General features: G+C 45.0%; 1 protein-coding gene across 1 annotated transcript in view; it reads left to right on the plus strand.

Annotated features, from left to right (window-relative positions):
- Positions 1 to 18,736: 18,736 nt before the first annotated feature.
- Positions 18,737 to 23,348, plus strand: part of LOC108698082 (plexin-A3) — a 71,865-nt gene continuing 67,253 nt past the window's right edge. Inside the window, exon 1 of the mRNA XM_018229303.2 lies at positions 18,737 to 18,885. The gene's annotated coding sequence lies outside the window, so the exon portion shown is untranslated. The remainder of the gene's footprint in view (positions 18,886 to 23,348) is intronic.

Here is a 23,348-nt window from a genome sequence, read left to right on the forward strand (position 1 = left end):
CCTAAAAAATCAGTATGTTGCCATTCCTGGATTTGAATACCTAAGTAAGACGTATATAGCCTTTTAACCATACCTGTCTATAAACAGTAATCCAACATTGGATAAACAGGGGCCACCTTTTAAAGGGGATGTTCACCTTCCAACACTTTTTTCAGTTCAGTTGGTTTCAGACAGTTCACCAGAAATGACTTTCTATTTTCTATGTGAGACTTTTTCCAATATTGAAGTCTAAATGGATACATTTAGTTGATACATTTCTTATCTTTGTCCCTGCTGAGCAGAATCCCCATATTTCATTACAGGCTGCTGTTAGAATTGATACAATAGTTGCTCATTACTCCAGAGATGCGGCTGAGAAATGGATCAACTAAATGTTGCAAAATTGTAACAGTTTAGAGTTTGCCCCCGAATTACTGAGCTGTCAGACTCAAACACCAGAGACACAGACATTAACCTTTTTGCTTAGATTTTGGAAAAACTGTAAAAAAATGAATACTGGCTTAAAGTAATTGAAAAAAGTCTTTATTTCTGGGGAACAATCTGAAAACAATTGAACTGAAAAAAGTGTTCTAAAACACAACAAGCCTTTTAATGTACAGTGATGGCACCACAGGACTACCCGGAAGGTTTTTGGGCTTCCCCGATCAATCAATCAATCAATATCTGGGCAGATAATAAAATAAAATGGCGCGCACAAAAAGCTCCATTTCCTGTATATAATGCTCATGTCACGCAGAATGTGTTTGTTGTGGGCCCAGAGATTCCAGGGTCTGTTTTAGGAAAGCCTGCATTCCTCCTTTCTCTGTTCATCATCCTCCTCCTGCACTAATGTTGCCAGACAGTTCATAAAGGATTGGGCTGTATTTCAGCAGACAAAATCAAGGAAATGACTCTCTTTCTCTATCTGCACACATTCCCATTGTTATTAGAGAAGCACAGGGCAACGTTTCATGACCATATTGGGTTAACATTGGGAACTAGATGATATTTTTCCTGGCACACTTCCTGCTACTTGGTCAGAAAGATTTGGGGAAACAGAAACCAGAGACCTATATTATGTGGGCCAATTCGGGATGCCCCTCCCCCACCATCTCAACACAAAGGCGAGTTCTTTACAGGCTGCGGCAGGGGTGAGTCACCTGGTAGTTACTCTGCTCCTGAAAGAACAATAAATACCTTACATTTGACCATATTGAGGTCCTTGGCCTGACATTCTTCTGGGTTAGATGCACCATGTTCCCACACCCAGGTCTGCTTTATTGTAAAGGCACCAAAGTAATGGTGCATTTTAGCTAACACAAGAAGAGCTACAGTCTACACAGTAGATTGCCAGCACTCACATGGAGTTTGCTGCGATGGGTTACCATTGTTGCTTTGCAGCAGAGGGCTAGGTTCATTTCTAGACACGAGTGTGAATGTTGTCCATGTGTCTTTGTGTGAGTTTACTCTTCTTACACTCCAAATACATAAAAACCCCTGTGCATCTGTGTAACAAGGACCTTGTTAGCTTCATTAGGTGCCTGATCATCTTTTCCTCTCCACAAGGTGTCAGATCCTGTCTTTTCCACGAGATGTCTCATTCTTTCTTCCTCCACAACATGCAGAATCCTCTCTTCCTTTCTACAAGGTACCTAATCCTCCCTTTCCCTCAACAAGATACCTGATCCTCTCTTCCTCTTTACAATGTACCAGATCCTAGCTTCTTCCCTACAAGGTGCCCAATCCTTTGTTTCTCTCCATAAGGTGCAAGATTATATCTTCCTTCATAAGGTGCACAATCATTTCTTCTTTTCTACAGGATGTCTGATTGTCTCATTTTGCTCACAAGTTGCCCGATCCTCTCTTCCTTTCCACAAGGTGCCTTATACTCTACACAAGGTGCCACATCTTCTCTTCCCTACCACATGTTGTCAGGTACTCTCCTCTTCTCCACAAAGGTGCCCTGATCCTCTCTTCCTCCCCACAAGGTGTCTGATCCTCACCTTCTCTTCATACAGAATGTGCCCAACCCTTTATTCCTCTCCACAGGGTGCCAGATCCACTCTTCTATCCTACTAAGTGCCAATCCCCTTTCTTTCTCCACAATGTACCAGATTCTTCTTTCCTACCTACAATGTGCTTGATCCTCTATTCCTCCACAAGGTGCCATGTCATTTCTTCCTCTCCACAAGGTATCAGATCCTCTCTTCTTCTCCACAAAGTGACAGTCTCTCTCTTTACTCCATGAGGTGCCTGATACGCTCTTCCTTTTCACCATTTCACCATGTGCCTGGTCCGCTCTTCCTTTCCTAATTATCCCATCTCTACTTGTTGCTTGGTACTTTATTCTAACAAGGTGCCTACTCTTTAATTCATTCAAACATGAATGTCACTTCTCATTTTGTTGATACCTCACTTACGTTACAAAGGGGTATCAGCAGATAAAGATGCAATTGGCCAGATGTGCCTATATGACCATCTGAATATGTGTAGATATAGGTGGAAGTTGTGAAGGGTACAAATGTGGAAAAAGAAAAGTAGGACTGAGGATGTTTACATTTAACAGAGCATGGAATCTTGTGTGAATCAAGGAAAAAGCAGGTCGGTATTGCTAGGAGTAGGTTAAGATGTCAAGTTCTTTGGCTGATAGAAGAATCATTATTTCTACCCCTCACTTAGACACAAGGTGCAGGCAGTGATTTAGAGTCCATCTTGTTACATGTAAATATACTGTACATATTGCTCTTGTCTCTCTTCCTCCCATCACTGCCTCTCACCATGATTTGCCCATCACACTGGCTTGCTTCTTTCTCTCCCATCTTACCCTCTAATCGTGTTTCTATAGTAACGTGCTGGCAGTAGCTCAATCCCAGCTTTTTACTCTCTGTGGGGAGATGGGCTACAACAGCTTAGAAGTAGCTGCCTGAACTGTTGTGTCTCCCTCTTATTAAAAACCTGGTGAGGTCCCTTGCCCTCCCTTTATTGCTGTGTACTGGGAAATACAGGGAAGTACAGCAGCAATCTGTGTATAGTCTACTGAAACACTGTGAGTACTGGTACAGGATTCATTAGGCTTATGCTTCATTACATAATGAAAGCCCGTAGTGATATAATATGAATAGAATAGTATCAGATACTATGGTCATTTCCTGCATCCACATGTTCTCATTAACGACATGGACTCGTGGTGATCATATAACACCTATTATCACACATTGCTGGCCCTACTATCTGATACACTTGTTTTTAGTGTATGTGATTGTAAGTGTAATACTAATATATACTCTTGTATTACATTCTGATGGGAGTATTCTTCAGTACTAAGCATTTCCATTTGAAATCACTTATCTTTCAGCCTATTTTACCACATTCGTTTCATCATCATGTTAACATCATTGCCATCATTCCAATTACTGTGTATTATTACTTGACTGATATTGGGAGGATTGTTACGTATATAATTGTTCCATGGAACAGACATGTCCATATATCTAGACTGCTCCCATTTCACCCAGTCTTTGCCAAGCCAGCAGTCTATTTGCCTGACTCCCCACAGATAAATATTTGATTAGAGCTTATTTAGATATTAAAGGGATGGGCTGGAAAATCCCAGCAGGCTGTAGTCCACACAGGCCGTTTATGTGATCAGCTTTTTGGCACAAGGATTAGACATTAAGATCAGCCCAATTTGGCCCACCATACTATAATATATATGCCTGTCTGGCAACCTGGCCAAACATGAGGACCTGATGATGTATGGACAGCTGTAAGCTTTGCTGGTGCAGGCAGGACTGGCACAGTCTCTTACTGTTTTCTTATATGTTCTTATAAATACCCCTCAGTCTATATTACACAAAACATCATGAAGGGGATAGAGAGATGAATATTCATGAACAGTGCACTCAATCCCAAACTGTGCAGTGGCATAGGCACAGATTTCTTAGGAAAGGTATTATTTGCCATTATATATACAGTAGTAAGTGGAGGACACTCAATTGAAGACTCACAGCTGCATCAATGGGGCTTACAATATTAAATATCACCTCACACTTTAAGGAGGAAAAATACACTATGCTTTATAAAATACTCTGCATACCCTATAAATACCACAATGCACAAAGGTGGCATGCCTTTGCAATGAAATATTCAGTTCAAATGAAAGACATAGTACTATGGGCTACACTAGTAAATGATCCATGGAGCACAGAAGTTAGCTGTGTAACTACTCGTATGTAACATACCAGCCTATTGACCAAGGTGGTGTTCATATTGTAAAAGGAATACATTATACACATAAAGCTGTATTTGAGGGGCCATGATCTGTATGAGGTGTGGATAGGATGCACTAGGTGACAGCTCCATCCACCATATGCCCCAATTAGCCAAAAAGCAATCTTGAAATGAATAGCTTTTAAAGCCCCTCACTGCTAGCACTCCTGGTAAAAAGCAGGACACACACACACACCAATTACTGGGAAATAATCTGAAGAGCATGTGGATAGCGCCGGGTAGTATTGAGCGGCTTCAGAAGAGCAATTGTGCATGCACGTGTGACATCACTTCAGGGGATACCACATAATGTCACTTGGGGTCTTTACAAACGTTCTGGTCTCCTGCTTTTCTGTATTTCCAGGTTGACAGCTCTGTCTTTATCACAAATGACACACCACCTCTGGTTAAATATACTCTGTGTTCATTTGTATTTGTTCAGGACTCTGCTTTATTACTTATACATTTAAATGTACTACAATTTCTCATGTTTTATACTGTAATTGAGACACCTTCAATAAAATCATTATTTCAAGAAACCCATTTAGGTAAAATTCATTCAGGGATCTGTAGCCATTTTTCATGCAGAATCTACTTTGAGAAACAGCAGTTTTAATTACTAATTTTTTATAGTAGAATGACATTTTATGGCACCCGGGCCCACACCCCCTTGGGGCCCACCGGAGCCGCAATAATGGTTATCTCTCAGTGCATTTTATCATTTGAATTGGGATTATGGAGACACACTCCAAACAGGTCCCAAAAAAACCTATTCCTGATCCATAGTAAGAAAGCCTCTTTGCTGCCAGCTTTACAATATATTCCAAGCAAGCAGTAGATAGAAGGAGCCATATAGCAGTATCCGAGCCACTTGGTATATAAATGTATCAACTCAGTATCCCAGGGTAACATAATGAGAATCACTAGTCTCACCCCCCCCCCCCCCCATGTTACTGTTCCTTTAATTATTGGGCTGATGTGAGAGGGTTTGCAGGTTCCACTGCAGCCCTTCCGTCTATCTAATATGAGAGAGGGGACAGTGTAAATAATGTCTCTGAGCTCCTCTAATTATTCTGACATCACTGCTGACTGGAATAATGGAGTTGGATTGATATGACATATTACAGGCTGCTGCTATAAAGTCTGTCCTGTGTTCCCTCACCCTGTCACGGCAGCAGGAAAGAGAAAAGAATGTGAATGCAAGGGGAAAATTCAAAGTAATACATGTTCAATATCCCAGTGAGTGTGAGTGCAAGAGGAAGATATATAATGTGTGTGTATGTGCGGAGGATACATGTAGAGTAAAGAAATAATATTGTGAGCTCATGAGCATTAGGTGTTACGTAGCACTGGCAAGCACAAGCCCCCACGTCACACTCAAGCCTTTCTACTTTCTGTTGGGTTGTTCCATGGATATATACAGATATGTGAGTAGGGCACATGTGTGGACTATTTATCTGGAACTGGGATCCCACAGATAAGAGCACTGGGCACATTGCAGCTTACAATATAGAAGACAAAGTGATAGCTGGAAGCAAAACCCTTTATTTTCCACTGTCAATGCAAATTCACTTAGAATCCTGTGACTGGAATGTTTATCCTTCAATTAAATGTCACTAGAAATGCAAATCACCTTTTCATTTGATTAACTAGTCCAGAACACAAACAATATAGCCATCACTTACCCAGGCAGGAACAATTCACATTATTACTATTATTCCATTGCACTCAGATCAATACACAGACTATAAGGGAATTCCTGAGTGTGAATGGATATTGCCAGGGATTTCATGGAAAAACAGCTAACCCAATCAGTAACCAGTTGCAATAATGACACAATGGGATAGAGATGCATTTACTTGTCACACAAACAGCACCATCAGCCCAACAGTAACTGCAATCCAATTCCCACTGACCACAACCAGTTGCACTCTAGCCTCCCAATGCTGTATACAAGCCGAACTTTGCTTCTGCCCTACTGCCCAATGCACAGTACTAACCACACTCTACTTTCCCCCACTGCCCAATACTAACCACACTCTACTCTCCCCCCCAATGCCCAATACTAACCACACTCAACTCTACCCCCAATGCCTAGTACTAACCACACTCTACTCTCCCCCCAATGCCTAGTACTAACCACACGCTACTCTCCCTCAATGCCCAGTACAAACCACACTCTACTCTCCCCCAATGCCTAGTACTAACCACACTCTACTTTCCCCCACTGCCCAATACTAACCACACTCTACTCTCCCCCCAATGCCCAATACTAACCACACTCTACTCTCCCCCCAATGCCCAGCACTAACCACACTCTACTCTCCCCCAATGCCCAGCACTAACCACACTCTACTCTCCCCCCAATGCCCAGCACTAACCACACTCTACTCTCCCCCCAATGCCCAGCACTAACCACACTCTACTCTCCCCCCAATGCCCAGCACTAACCACACTCTACTCTCCCTCCAATGCCTAGTACTAACCACACTCTACTCTCCCCCCAATGCCTAGTACTAACCACACTCTACTTTCCCCCCAATGCCCAGCACTAACCACACTCTACTCTCCCTCCAATGCCTAGTACTAACCACACTCTACTCTCCCTCAGTGCCCAGCACTAACCACACTCTACTCTCCCCCCAATGCCCAGCACTAACCACACTCTACTCTCCCTCCAATGCCTAGTACTAACCACACTCTACTCTCCCCCCAATGCCCAGCACTAACCACACTCTACTCTCCCCCCAATGCCTAGTACTAACCACACGCTACTCTCCCTCAATGCCCAGTACAAACCACACTCTACTCTCCCCCAATGCCTAGTACTAACCACACTCTACTCTCCCTCAGTGCCCAGCACTAACCACACTCTACTCTTCCCCAATGTCCAGTACTAATTGCACTCTACTCTCCCCCACTGCCCAATACTAACCACACTCCACTCTCCCCCAATGCCTAGTACTAACCACACTCTACTTTCCCCCACTGCCCAATACTAACCACACTCTACTCTCCCCCCAATGCCCAATACTAACCACACTCTACTCTCCCCCCAATGCCCAGCACTAACCACACTCTACTCTCCCCCCAATGCCCAGCACTAACCACACTCTACTCTCCCCCCAATGCCTAGTACTAACCACACTCTACTTTCCCCCCAATGCCTAGTACTAACCACACTCTACTTTCCCCCCAATGCCCAGCACTAACCACACTCTACTCTCCCTCCAATGCCTAGTACTAACCACACTCTACTCTCCCTCAGTGCCCAGCACTAACCACACTCTACTCTCCCCCCAATGCCCAGCACTAACCACACTCTACTCTCCCTCCAATGCCTAGTACTAACCACACTCTACTCTCCCCCCAATGCCCAGCACTAACCACACTCTACTCTCCCCCCAATGCCTAGTACTAACCACACGCTACTCTCCCTCAATGCCCAGTACAAACCACACTCTACTCTCCCCCAATGCCTAGTACTAACCACACTCTACTCTCCCTCAGTGCCCAGCACTAACCACACTCTACTCTTCCCCAATGTCCAGTACTAATTGCACTCTACTCTCCCCCACTGCCCAATACTAACCACACTCCACTCTCCCCCAATGCCTAGTACTAACCACACTCTACTTTCCCCCACTGCCCAATACTAACCACACTCTACTCTCCCCCAATGCCCAATACTAACCACACTCTACTCTCCCCCCAATGCCCAGCACTAACCACACTCTACTCTCCCCCCAATGCCCAGCACTAACCACACTCTACTCTCCCCCCAATGCCTAGTACTAACCACACTCTACTTTCCCCCCAATGCCCAGCACTAACCACACTCTACTCTCCCTCCAATGCCTAGTACTAACCACACTCTACTCTCCCTCAGTGCCCAGCACTAACCACACTCTACTCTCCCCCCAATGCCCAGCACTAACCACACTCTACTCTCCCTCCAATGCCTAGTACTAACCACACTCTACTCTCCCCCCAATGCCCAGCACTAACCACACTCTACTCTCCCCCCAATGCCTAGTACTAACCACACGCTACTCTCCCTCAATGCCCAGTACAAACCACACTCTACTCTCCCCCAATGCCTAGTACTAACCACACTCTACTCTCCCTCAGTGCCCAGCACTAACCACACTCTACTCTTCCCCAATGTCCAGTACTAATTGCACTCTACTCTCCCCCACTGCCCAATACTAACCACACTCTACTCTCCCCCAATGCCTAGTACTAACCACACTCTACTTTCCCCCACTGCCTAATACTAACCACACTCTACTCTCTGCCCAATGCCTAGTACTAACCACACTCTACTCTCCCCCCCAATGCCTAGTACTAACCATACTCGACTCTCCCCCACTGCCCAGCACTAACCACACTCTACTCGCCCCCAATGCCTAGTACTAACCACACTCTACTCTCCCCCCAATGCCTAGTACTAACCACACTCGACTCTCCCCCACTGCCCAGCACTAACCACACTCTACTCTTCCCCAATGTCCAGTACTAACCACACTCTACTTTCCCCCACTGCCCAATACTAACCACACTCTACTCTCCCCCAATGCCTAGTACTAACCACACTCTACTCTCCCTCCAATGCCTAGTACTAACCACACTCTACTCTCCCTCAGTGCCCAGCACTAACCACACTCTACTCTCCCCCCAATGCCCAGCACTAACCACACTCTACTCTCCCTCCAATGCCTAGTACTAACCACACTCTACTCTCCCTCAGTGCCCAGCACTAACCACACTCTACTCTCCCCCCAATGCCCAGCACTAACCACACTCTACTCTCCCTCCAATGCCTAGTACTAACCACACTCTACTCTCCCCCCAATGCCCAGCACTAACCACACTCTACTCTCCCCCCAATGCCTAGTACTAACCACACGCTACTCTCCCTCAATGCCCAGTACAAACCACACTCTACTCTCCCCCAATGCCTAGTACTAACCACACTCTACTCTCCCTCAGTGCCCAGCACTAACCACACTCTACTCTTCCCCAATGTCCAGTACTAATTGCACTCTACTCTCCCCCACTGCCCAATACTAACCACACTCTACTCTCCCCCAATGCCTAGTACTAACCACACTCTACTTTCCCCCACTGCCTAATACTAACCACACTCTACTCTCTGCCCAATGCCTAGTACTGACCACACTCTACTCTCCCCCCCAATGCCTAGTACTAACCATACTCGACTCTCCCCCACTGCCCAGCACTAACCACACTCTACTCGCCCCCAATGCCTAGTACTAACCACACTCTACTCTCCCCCCAATGCCTAGTACTAACCACACTCGACTCTCCCCCACTGCCCAGCACTAACCACACTCTACTCTTCCCCAATGTCCAGTACTAACCACACTCTACTTTCCCCCACTGCCCAATACTAACCACACTCTACTCTCCCCCAATGCCTAGTACTAACCACACTCTACTCTCCCTCCAATGCCTAGTACTAACCACACTCTACTCTCCCCCCAATGCCTAGTACTAACCACACGCTACTCTCCCTCAATGCCCAGTACAAACCACACTCTACTCTCCCCCAATGCCTAGTACTAACCACACTCTACTCTCCCTCAGTGCCCAGCACTAACCACACTCTACTCTTCCCCAATGTCCAGTACTAATTGCACTCTACTCTCCCCCACTGCCCAATACTAACCACACTCTACTCTCCCCCAATGCCTAGTACTAACCACACTCTACTTTCCCCCACTGCCCAATACTAACCACACTCTACTCTCTGCCCAATGCCTAGTACTAACCATACTCGACTCTCCCCCACTGCCCAGCACTAACCACACTCTACTCGCCCCCAATGCCTAGTACTAACCACACTCTACTCTCCCCCCAATGCCTAGTACTAACCACACTCGACTCTCCCCCACTGCCCAGCACTAACCACACTCTACTCTTCCCCAATGTCCAGTACTAACTGCACTCTACTCTCCCCCACTGCCCAATACTAACCACACTCTACTCTCCCCCAATGCCTAGTACTAACCACACTCTACTTTCCCCCACTGCCCAATACTAACCACACTCTACTCTCTGCCCAATGCCTAGTACTAACCACACTCTACTCTCCCCCCAATGCCTAGTACTAACCATACTCGACTCTCCCCCACTGCCCAGCACTAACCACACTCTACTCGCCCCCAATGCCTAGTACTAACCACACTCTACTCTCCCCCCAATGCCTAGTACTAACCACACTCGACTCTCCCCCACTGCCCAGCACTAACCACACTCTACTCTTCCCCAATGTCCAGTACTAACTGCACTCTACCCTCCCCCACTGCCCAATACTAACCACACTCTACTCTCCCCCAATGCCTAGTACTAACCACACTCTACTTTCCCCCACTGCCCAATACTAACCACACTCTACTCTCCCCCCAATGCCTAGTACTAACCACACTCGACTCTCCCCCACTGCCCAGCACTAATCACACTCTACTCTCCCCCCAATGCCTAGTACTAACCACACTCTTCTCTCCCCACTTCCCAGTACTAATCACACTATACTCTCCCCCAATATCCAGTACTAACCACACTCTACTTTCCCCTCAATGCCCACTAATTAAAATCTACTATCCCAACCACTACCCAGAACTAACCACATTCTACTCTCCCCTCAATGACCACTAATTAAAATCTACTATCCCTCCCACTACCCAGTACTTACCACACTCTACTCTCCCCACCCCCCCTTAATAACCACACTCTATTCTCCCTCCCACTCCCCCATACTAACCACACTCTATTCTCCCTCCCACTACCCAATACTAACCACATTCTACTCTCCCCTTAATGACCACTAATTAAAATCTACTATCCCTCCCACTACCCAGTACGTACCACACTCTACTCTCCCCCACTCCCCCGTACTAACCACACTCTATTCTCCCTCCCACTAACCAGTACTAACCACACTCTACTCTCCCTCCCACTACCCAGTACTAACCACACTCTACTCCCCCCACTAACCAGTATTAATCACACTCTACTCTCCCCATTGCCTAGTACTAAACATGCTCTACTGTCCCCCCAATGCCCAGTACTAATTACATATAACTTCCCCCTAATGCCCAGTACTAACCACACTTTTCTCTCACTCACTACCCCTTACTAACTGCACTCTACTCTCCCCCAATGCCCAGAAATAACCACACTCTACTCTCCCCCAATGCCCAGAACTAACCACACTCTACTCTGTTATTAGTACTGACTGGGCATTGGGGGAGAAGAGTGTGGAAAGTGGGAGGGAGAGTGGAGTGTGGTTAGTACTAATTATTGGGAGGGAGAGTATAGTGTGGTTAGTACTGGGTAGTGGGGGGAGAGTAGAGTGTGGTTACTACTGGTTAGTGGGAGGGATAGTAGATTTTCATTAGTGGGCATTGAGGGGAGAATAGAGTGTGGTTAGTACTGCGCATCAGGGGGGAGAGTAGAGTGTGGGTAGTACTGGGCATTGGGGGGATAGTAGAGTGTAATTAGTACTGGGCATTGAGGGGAAAGTAGAGTGTAGTTAGTTCTGGACATTGGGGGAGAGTAGAGCGTGGTTAATACTGAGCATAGGGGGACAGTAGAGTGTAGTTAGTATTGGGCAGTAGGAAGGAGAGTAGAGTGTGGTTACTACTGGGTAGTGGGGGGGAGAGTAGAGTGTGGTTACTACTGGGCATGGGGGGGGAGTAATATGTAAGTAGTACTGGGCATTGGGGGGAGAGAAGAGCATGTTTAGTACTGGGTAGCGGGGAGAGAGTAGAGTGTAGTTAGTACTGGGCAATGGGGGAAGAGTAGTGTGTAATTAGTACTGGTTAGTTGGGGGAGTATAGTGTGGTTACTAGTGGGTAGTGGGAGGGATAGTAGATTTTAATAGGTGGCCATTAAGGGGAGAGTAGAGTGTGGTTAGTACTGTGTAGTGATGGAGATTAGAATGTGGTTAGTATTGTGTAGTGGGGGAGAGTAGTGTGTGGTTAGTACTGGGCATTGGGGGAGAGTAGAGTGTGGTTAGTGCTGGGCGTTGGGGGAGAATAGAGTGGGTTAGTACTGGGCATTGGGGAGAGTTGAGTGTGTGGTTACTACCCAGTACTAACCACACTCTAGTCTCCCACCCCACTACCCATTAATAACCACACTCTACTCTCCCCCCAATACCCAGAACTAACCACACTCTACTCTCCCCTCAATGGCCAGTACTAATTACACTCTACTCTCCCCAATGCCATGTATTAACCACTCTCCCCACAATGCCCAGTACTAACCATACTCTACTCTCACCCCAATGCCCAGAACTAACCACACTCTACTCTCCCCTAAACGCCCAATACTAATTACACTCTACTCTCCCCAATGCCCAGTACTAACCACACTCTACGCTCCCCCACAATGTCCAGTACTAACCACACTCTACTACCCCGTACTAACCAGTACTAATTAAACGCTACTGTAGCCCAATGCCCAGTATTAAACAACCCCATTTCTCCCCTAATTCCCAGTACTAACCACACTCTAATCTCCCCCAATGCCCAGTACTAACCACATTCTACTCTCCCCCAATACCCAGTACTAACTACACTCTACTCTCCCCCCACTACACAGTACTAATTACACTCTACTCTCCCCACAATGCCCAGTAAGAACATTGGGGCTTATTTATTAACACTGGGCAAATTTGCCAATGGGCAGTTACCTAAAACAACCAATTAGCATTTAGCTTTTTGAAACCATCTGCAAGTAGAACAATGAATGCAGCAATCTGACTGGTTGCCATGGGTTACTGCCCATGGGCAAATTTGCCCAGTGTTGATAAATGACCCCCATTATCTATTAAGTCTAGTACAAATTCCCTTTACTTTTTATGTGGGAGTTAACATTTTTAGTGTGACATGCACAACACACTGCACCAAAATGTTCAAATGGAATGATCTTCTGTGGCCTTTAGAGACAGAGAAAATGAAAATGTCCCTCTCACAGACAGGGATAAAGGGACTATCATCTTTGAATATATATATATATTTAGATAGTGCTACTTATGTTTGCAGTGCTGTACAGAATAAAGATATATTAATAGAACAAACAGGGATAATTACAAAATGAAACACAAATAAATACAAAGTACAGTTACATTAATGATTAAGAGCTAAGTGTCATTGAGACAAGAGAAAGGAGAACCTGCCCCATAGAGCTTGCACTTTTTCTCAGGGAAGAGTGCCACACTGATAAGACTGTACAGGATATTCAAAGAGTAATTTCCCACTGCTTTATCCGAGAAAACAGTGGCAAAGCTTCACAAGCCATCAGCACCACCAAGAAGAGGGCATAAAAAAGTGGACATAGTATGACATGGCTAATGGGACTTAAAGACGAATGCCACACTGGCATTAGCCTCCTATCCTGTCTGCACCCAGAACCATTGTGTTATCAGAGCACATGGACAAGCAACAGTTTCCGCAGTAATGTAACTATTGGGCGTGGGTGCAGCCCATGCAGCCATGGCCCCCCACCACCCTCTGGAAGAGATTTTTTTAGGCTGATTTGCATTCCCTGCACCCCCGGTATTTCCGCCACTGAGTGTCCGAGTCCAAAACTGCCCCCATACTCCAGACGAGGCCTTACCAGGGACCTATAAAGAGACATAATTATGTTTTCATCCCTTGAGTTAATGCCCTTTTTTATACAAGACAGAACTTTAGGGTTATTGGCACAGTTTTCCCTCACAGACAGAACTAAACATCATCATCATTTATTTATATAGCACCGACAAGATACGCAGTGCTTTACCTTAGTTCTAACAAACAGGGAATAAATGGAGGATAACAAACAAGGGTTACAGAGTACGATAGGATTAGAGGGCCCTACAAATTAGAGTTTACAAAGTAAAAGTTAGGGTACAATCGAGACATTTTAGAAAGAATTTTGTGATTTTTGATACAGCAATGATTGATTAATACATTGAATACATTAAATACATTAAAACATTCATTAGTACATTGGATAAAGCTGGCCATAGATGCAAAGATCCGATGGTATGAATCATGGTACGATCAGACTTCCCCATCTCCTGACCTACCACTAACCATTCAGATCAGAAAGTCTTACCAGTCAGATCAAATAAAGTAGTTAAGAACAGATCAGCCGATGTTCTGACAACAATTGTACGATAGACAAAGCTAGTGACAGTCTCCCACTGAAAATCATATGATCAGCAATACACGCAGAGATATTATCGGCAGCTAATCTGTCCCATCGACCAAGCGACCGATCTCCGCCGGACGAAAAATGTCGGGACTCTCCACACACGGTCCGAAAATCATACGAATCCTCGATTCTTACGATCAGATCTTTCCGTCTATGGCCAGCTTCAGCTTCTTTGAACAGGTGGGTCTTTAAGGAGCGCTTGAAAGTTTGGAAAGAAGGAGAAAGTCTGAGAGCTGGAGGCAGAGAGTTCTAGAGAAAAGCAGAAGCCTGAGAGAAGTCTTGTAGATGAGAATGGGCAGAAGTGACCAGAGGAGAAGTGAGGCGAAGATCAGAAGCAGAGCAAAGGTTGAGTGAAGGAGAGTATTTGGAGATCAGAGATGAAATATTGGGAGGGACTTTACTGTTAAGGGCCTTGAATGAGTTTCAATTTGATTCTAGAGGAGATTGGGAGCCAGTGAAGGGACATACATATGGGAGCAGCTGATGTTGAGCGGTGAGATAGATGAATGAGTCTAGCGGCCACATTTAGATCAGATTGGAGTTGTGAAAGGTGACTTGTTGGAATACCTGCGAGGAGTAAGTTGCAGTAATCAAGGCGGGAGATGATGAGAGACTGAATCAGTGTTTTAGTTGAATCTGAACTGAGATAGGGTCGTATTCGAGCAATGTTGCGCAGTTGACAAGATTTTGCAAGTGTTTGAATGTGAGGTGAAAAAGACAGATGTGAGTCTAAGATGACTCCTAGGCAGCCTGTGTGGTGGAATGAAAGGTGGTGTTGTTTACTGTGAGTGATATCTGAGGGACAGGGGAAGATCTTGGAGGAAATATAATGAGTTCTGTTTTAGAAAGGTTCAGTTTCAGGTGTGACATTCAGGAGAAGACAGCAGAGAGACAGTCTGTAACTTGGGAAAGGACAGAATTAGAAAGATTGGGAGTAGACAAGTAGAGTGCCGTGTCATCAGCATAAAGGTGATACTAATGTCACAGCTCCCCCTCTCAGACAGGGTTAATGGTACAGGAAAAATAAGAAAAATATATATATATATTCCAATTGAAACAATATATATGTTGTCTTGTAGAACAGCGCCTGTACAAGACAACATATATATTGTTTCAATTGGAATATATATATATTTTTCTTATTTTTCCTGGAACTTTTTTCACGCAGTTGAGAGACTGAAAGGGAACGGCAGGAGGGGGTTACTCTAAAGGATTAACTTTTTTCTTTCTTATTGTATATTGTTTAGGGTTAATGGTACAGTTCCCCCTCTCAGACAGGGTTAATGGCACAGTTCCCCCTCACAGACAGGGTTAATGGTACAGTTCCCCCTCACAGACAGGGTTAATAGTACAGTTCCCCCTCATAGACGGGGTTAATGGTACAGTTTCCCCTCACAGACAGGGTTAATGGTACAGTTTCCCCTCACAGACAGGGTTCATGGTACAGTTTTCCCTCACAGACAGGGTTAATGGTACAGTTTTCCCTCACAGACAGGGTTCATGGTAGAGTTTTCCCTCACAGACAGGGATAATGGTAGAGTTTTCCCTCACAGACAGGGTTAATGTACAGTTTCCCCTCACAGACAGGGTTAATGGTACAGTTTCCCCTCACAGACAGGGTTAATGGTACAGTTTCCCCTCACAGACAGGGTTCATGGTACAGTTTTCCCTCACAGACAGGGTTAATGTACAGTTTTCCCTCACAGACAGGGATAATGGTAGAGTTTTCCCTCACAGACAGGGATAATGGTACAGTTTTCCCTCACAGACAGGGTTAATGTACAGTTTCCCCTCACAGACAGGGTTAATGGTACAGTTTCCCCTCACAGACAGGGTTAATGGTACAGTTTTCCCTCACAGACAGGGATAATGGTACAGTTTCCCCTCACAGACAGGGATAATGGTACCGTTTTCCCTCACAGACAGGGTTAATGTACAGTTTTCCCTCACAGACAGGGTTAATGGTACAGTTTCCCCTCACAGACAGGGTTAATGGTACAGTTTCCCCTCACAGACAGGGTTCATGGTACAGTTTTCCCTCACAGACAGGGTTAATGTACAGTTTTCCCTCACAGACAGGGATAATGGTAGAGTTTTCCCTCACAGACAGGGATAATGGTAGAGTTTTCCCTCACAGACAGGGATAATGGTACAGTTTTCCCTCACAGACAGGGTTAATGTACAGTTTCCCCTCACAGACAGGGTTAATGGTACAGTTTCCCCTCACAGACAGGGTTAATGGTACAGTTTTCCCTCACAGACAGGGATAATGGTACAGTTTTCCCTCACAGACAGGGTTAATGTACAGTTTCCCCTCACAGACAGGGTTAATGGTACAGTTTCCCCTCACAGACAGGGTTAATGGTACAGTTTTCCCTCACAGACAGGGATAATGGTACAGTTTTCCCTCACAGACAGGGTTAATGGTAGAGTTTCCCCTCACAGACAGGGTTAATGGTAGAGTTTCCCCTCACAGACAGGGTTAATGGTTGAGTTTTCCCTCACAGACAGGGTTAATGGTTGAGTTTTCCCTCACAGACAGGGTTAATGGTAGAGTTTCCCCTCACAGACAGGGTTAATGGTACAGTTTCCCCTCACAGACAGGGATAATGGTACAGTTTTCCCTCACAGACAGGGTTAATGTACAGTTTCCCCTCACAGACAGGGTTAATGGTACAGTTTCCCCTCACAGACAGGGTTAATGGTACAGTTTTCCCTCACAGACAGGGATAATGGTACAGTTTTCCCTCACAGACAGGGTTAATGGTAGAGTTTCCCCTCACAGACAGGGTTAATGGTAGAGTTTCCCCTCACAGACAGGGTTAATGGTTGAGTTTTCCCTCACAGACAGGGTTAATGGTTGAGTTTTCCCTCACAGACAGGGTTAATGGTTGAGTTTTCCCTCACAGACAGGGATAATGGTACAGTTTCCCCTCACAGACAGGGTTAATGTACAGTTTCCCCTCACAGACAGGGTTAATGTACAGTTTCCCCTCACAGACAGGGTTAATGGTACAGTTTCCCCTCACAGACAGGGTTAATGGTTGAGTTTCCTTTCCCCTCACAGACAGGGTTAATGGTAGAGTTTCCCCTCACAGACAGGGTTAATGGTAGAGTTTCCCCTCACAGACAGGGATAATGGTACAGTTTTCCCTCACAGACAGGGTTAATGGTTGAGTTTTCCCTCACAGACAGGGATAATGGTACAGTTTCCCCTCACAGACAGGGTTAATGTACAGTTTCCCCTCACAGACAGGGTTAATGGTACAGTTTCCCCTCACAGACAGGGTTAATGGTTGAGTTTTCCCTCACAGACAGGGATAATGGTACAGTTTCCCCTCACAGACAGGGTTAATGTACAGTTTCCCCTCACAGACAGGGTTAATGTACAGTTTCCCCTCACAGACAGGGTTAATGGTACAGTTTCCCCTCACAGACAGGGTTAATGGTTGAGTTTCCTTTCCCCTCACAGACAGGGTTAATGGTAGAGTTTCCCCTCACAGACAGGGTTAATGGTAGAGTTTCCCCTCACAGACAGGGATAATGGTACAGTTTTCCCTCACAGACAGGGTTAATGGTTGAGTTTTCCCTCACAGACAGGGATAATGGTACAGTTTCCCCTCACAGACAGGGTTAATGTACAGTTTCCCCTCACAGACAGGGTTAATGTACAGTTTTCCCTCACAGACAGGGTTAATGGTTGAGTTTCCTTTCCCCTCACAGACAGGGTTAATGGTAGAGTTTCCCCTCACAGACAGGGTTAATGGTAGAGTTTCCCCTCACAGACAGGCCCGGCTATGGCAACTGTTCTCCTCACAGACAGGAATAACGGAACTGTCTTTCCCTCCCAGACAAAGTTAATTGGTCAGTTTTCCTTTCCTCGGCTTCAGTTAGTTAGTTTGACTGGCCCAATCAGGTATTACGTGCATCAGCTAAAAGTGGTCATAAGGAACAGTGTGACCCCGTTACGTGAGTAGTTTTACAGGACTAGTTATGAGCAGGTTACTTACAGGCTTCGCCCCTCTCACTCCCAGAGCAGCGAGTAGAGAATGCAAGGACTGTACCACTAATGGGGTCGATGGATTGTTGTATTATGGTAGAGCATGATTCCTGAGCTTGACAGATATGTGGTGGCCGTGGTAGAATAGGTATAGAACATTTTAGGAATAATAGGCTACAATACCCATGCTCTGTGATTTTTTTATTTCAGTAAAAGTGCCAGACGTACTTTTGGCTCCCCCCGTGCAACAGTGGTACAGCCCCATATAAAAGGCTCCGGTCGATGTGGGGGCGGCTCACTGTGAGGGGCGGCGGAGCTGGTCGTGGTTCCTTACCGGTTCTCGTTAAAGAGGGATTTCACTGGGGGAGCCACCGGATTATATGAACGGGAACAGAAGCAGCAACTCGGTAGGTGCTTGTCTGCTTTTTCCCAGGGTCATATAATGGGAACGGGGCTCCCACTAGGGAGGAGATGTAGGACAATAACAACAATAATAATAATAATGTGTGTAATATGTGTGTGAGGTGCAGCAGTGTGTATGGGGGAGGGGAGGCTGGCAACACTGGGAATACTGGGAGGGAGCTGTAGCGGGATACGCTGGGAAAGCTGTGTGTGTGTGGGATCATTCCATGGTGTATGAGGCGGGATGATGCACTGAAGGAACAGAAACAACAATAATAATAATAATAAACTCGAAGGGGCCTTGCACTGGGGTTTATAGAGAGGCAGACTAAACAGAAGGTGTGAGCACATACTCTGGGGATATATAGGCTCTAGTATCAGGAAACATTGGGGATATACAGGCTCTAGTATCAGGAAACATTGGGGATATATAGGCTCTAGCATCAGGAAACATTGGGGATATACAGGCTCTAGCATCAGGAAACATTGGGGATATATAGCCTCTAGCATCAGGAAACATTGGGATACATAGCCTCTAGCATCAGGAAACATTGGGGATACATAGCCTCTAGCATCAGGAAACATTGGGGATATATAGGCTCTAGCATCAGGACACATTGGGGATATATAGCCTCTAGCATCAGGAAACATTGGGGATATATAGCCTCTAGCATCAGGAAACATTGGGGATACATAGCCTCTAGCATCAGGAAACATTGGGGATATATAGGCTCTAGCATCAGGAAACATTGGGGATATATAGCCTCTAGCATCAGGAAACATTGGGGATACATAGCCTCTAGCATCAGGAAACATTGGGGATATATAGGCTCTAGCATCAGGAAACATTGGGGGTATATAGGCTCTAGTATCAGGAAACATTGGGGGTATATAGGCTTTAGTATCAGGAAACATTGGGGATATATAGCCTCTAGCATCAGGAAACATTGGGGATACATAGGCTCTAGCATCAGGAAACATTGGGGGTATATAGGCTCTAGTATCAGGACACATTGGGGATATACAGGCTCTAGTATCAGGAAACATTGGGGATATATAGGCTCTAGTATCAGGAAACATTGGGGATATACAGGCTCTAGCATCAGGAAACATTGGGGATATAGGCTCTAGCATCAGGAAACATTGGGGATATATAGGCTCTAGTATCAGGAAACATTGGGGATATATAGGCTCTAGTATCAGGAAACATTGGGGATATATAGGCTCTAGTATCAGGAAACATTGGGGATATATAGGCTCTAGTATCAGGAAACATTGGGGATATATAGGCTCTAGCATCAGGAAACATTGGGGATATATAGGCTCTAGCATCAGGAAACATTGGGGATATATAGGCTCTAGTATCAGGAAACATTGGGGATATATAGGCTCTAGCATCAGGAAACATTGGGGATACATAGCCTCTAGTATCAGGAAACATTGGGGATATATAGGCTCTAGTATCAGGAAACATTGGGGATATATAGGCTCTAGTATCAGGAAACATTGGGGATATATAGGCTCTAGCATCAGGAAACATTGGGGATATATAGGCTCTAGTATCAGGAAACATTGGGGATATATAGGCTCTAGTATCAGGAAACATTGGGGATATATAGGCTCTAGTATCAGGAAACATTGGGGATATATAGGCTCTAGTATCAGGAAACATTGGGGATATATAGGCTCTAGTATCAGGAAACATTGGGGATATATAGGCTCTAGTATCAGGAAACATTGGGGATATATAGCTCAGTATCAGGAAACATTGGGGATATATAGGCTCTAGTATCAGGAAACATTGGGGATATATAGGCTCTAGTATCAGGAAACATTGGGGATATATAGGCTCTAGCATCAGGAAACATTGGGGATATATAGGCTCTAGTATCAGGAACATTGGGGATATATAGGCTCTAGTATCAGGAAACATTGGGGATATATAGGCTCTAGATCAGGAAACATTGGGGATATATAGGCTCTAGCATCAGGAAACATTGGGGATATATAGGCTCTAGCATCAGGAAACATTGGGGATATATAGCTCTAGTATCAGGAAACATTGGGGATATATAGGCTCTAGCATCAGGAAACATTGGGGATATATAGGCTCTAGCATCAGGAAACATTGGGGATATATAGGCTCTAGTATCAGGAAACATTGGGGATATATAGGCTCTAGCATCAGGAAACATTGGGGATATATAGGCTCTAGTATCAGGAAACATTGGGGATATATAGGCTCTAGTATCAGGAAACATTGGGGATATATAGGCTCTAGTATCAGGAAACATTGGGGATATATAGGCTCTAGCATCAGGAAACATTGGGGATATATAGGCTCTAGTATCAGGAAACATTGGGGATATATAGGCTCTAGTATCAGGAAACATTGGGGATATACAGGCTCTAGCATCAGGAAACATTGGGGATATATAGCCTCTAGTATCAGGAAACATTGGGGATATATAGGCTCTAGCATCAGGAAACATTGGGGATACATAGCCTCTAGCATCAGGAAACATTGGGGATATATAGGCTCTAGTATCAGGAAACATTGGGGATATACAGGCTCTAGCATCAGGAAACATTGGGGATATATAGGCTCTAGTATCAGGAAACATTGGGGATATATAGGCTCTAGCATCAGGAAACATTGGGGATATATAGGCTCTAGTATCAGGAAACATTGGGGATATATAGGCTCTAGTATCAGGAAACATTGGGGATATACAGGCTCTAGCATCAGGAAACATTGGGGATATATAGCCTCTAGTATCAGGAAACATTGGGGATATATAGGCTCTAGCATCAGGAAACATTGGGGATACATAGCCTCTAGTATCAGGAAACATTGGGGATACATAGGCTCTAGCATCAGGACACATTGGGGATATATAGCCTCTAGTATCAGGAAACATTGGGGATATATAGGCTCTAGTATCAGGAAACATTGGGGATACATAGGCTCTAGCATCAGGAAACATTGGGGATATATAGCCTCTAGCATCAGGACACATTGGGGATATATAGCCTCTAGCATCAGGAAACATTGGGGATATATAGGCTCTAGCATCAGGAAACATTGGGGATATATAGCCTCTAGCATCAGGAAACATTGGGGATACATAGCCTCTAGCATCAGGAAACATTGGGGATATATAGGCTCTAGCATCAGGAAACATTGGGGATACATAGGCTCTAGCATCAGGAAACATTGGGGGTATATAGGCTCTAGTATCAGGACACATTGGGGATATACAGGCTCTAGTATCAGGAAACATTGGGGATATATAGGCTCTAGTATCAGGAAACATTGGGGATATACAGGCTCTAGCATCAGGAAACATTGGGGATATAGGCTCTAGCATCAGGAAACATTGGGGATATATAGGCTCTAGCATCAGGAAACAGTGGGGATATACAGGCTCTAGCATCAGGAAACATTGGGGATATATAGCCTCTAGCACCAGGAAACATTGGGGATATATAGGCTCTAGTATCAGGAAACATTGGGGATACATAGCCTCTAGTATCAGGAAACATTGGGGATATATAGCCTCTAGCATCAGGAGACATTGGGGATATAGGCTCTAGCATCAGGAAACATTGGGGATATATAGCCTCTAGTATCAGGAAACATTGGGGATATACAGGCTCTAGCATCAGGAAACATTGGGGATATACAGGCTCTAGCATCAGGAAACATTGGGGATATATAGGCTCTAGCATCAGGAAACAATGGGGATATACAGGCTCTAGCATCAGGAAACATTGGGGATATATAGGCTCTAGCATCAGGAAACATTGGGGACATATAGGCTCTAGCATCAGGAAACATTGGGGATATATAGGCTCTAGCATCAGGAAACATTGGGGATATATAGGCTCTAGCATCAGGAAACATTGGGGATATATAGGCTCTAGTATCAGGAAACATTGGGGATATATAGGCTCTAGTATCAGGAAACATTGGGGATATACAGGCTCTAGCATCAGGAAACATTGGGGATACATAGGCTCTAGCATCAGGAAACATTGGGGATATACAGGCTCTAGCATCAGGAAACATTGGGGACATATAGGCTCTAGCATCAGGAAACATGGGGGATATATAGGCTCTAGCATCAGGACACATTGGGGATATATAGGCTCTAGCATCAGGAAACATTGGGGATATAGGCTCTAGCATCAGGAAACATTAGGGATATACAGGCTCTGGTGGATATTTAATGTGTATAAAGGTATACAATAGAATAAATAAAAGGTATTTGGGGATAGATTGATTGGAGATCAGATGTATGAGGGGGTACACATGGGAGTTTTATAGGACTTGAGTAGGATACACTATTGGAAAGGCTGTTTGGGGGAATATATGTTGTATGTGGGGTTTACATGGATAGAGGTGTATGTGGAGAAACACTGGGGTAACTACAAGGTGTAATCAGAGGGTACACTGGGGAATGTC

The sequence above is a fragment of the Xenopus laevis genome, chromosome 8L (genome assembly GCF_017654675.1).
Source record: "Xenopus laevis strain J_2021 chromosome 8L, Xenopus_laevis_v10.1, whole genome shotgun sequence".
NCBI classification, from domain to species: Eukaryota; Metazoa; Chordata; class Amphibia; order Anura; family Pipidae; genus Xenopus; species Xenopus laevis.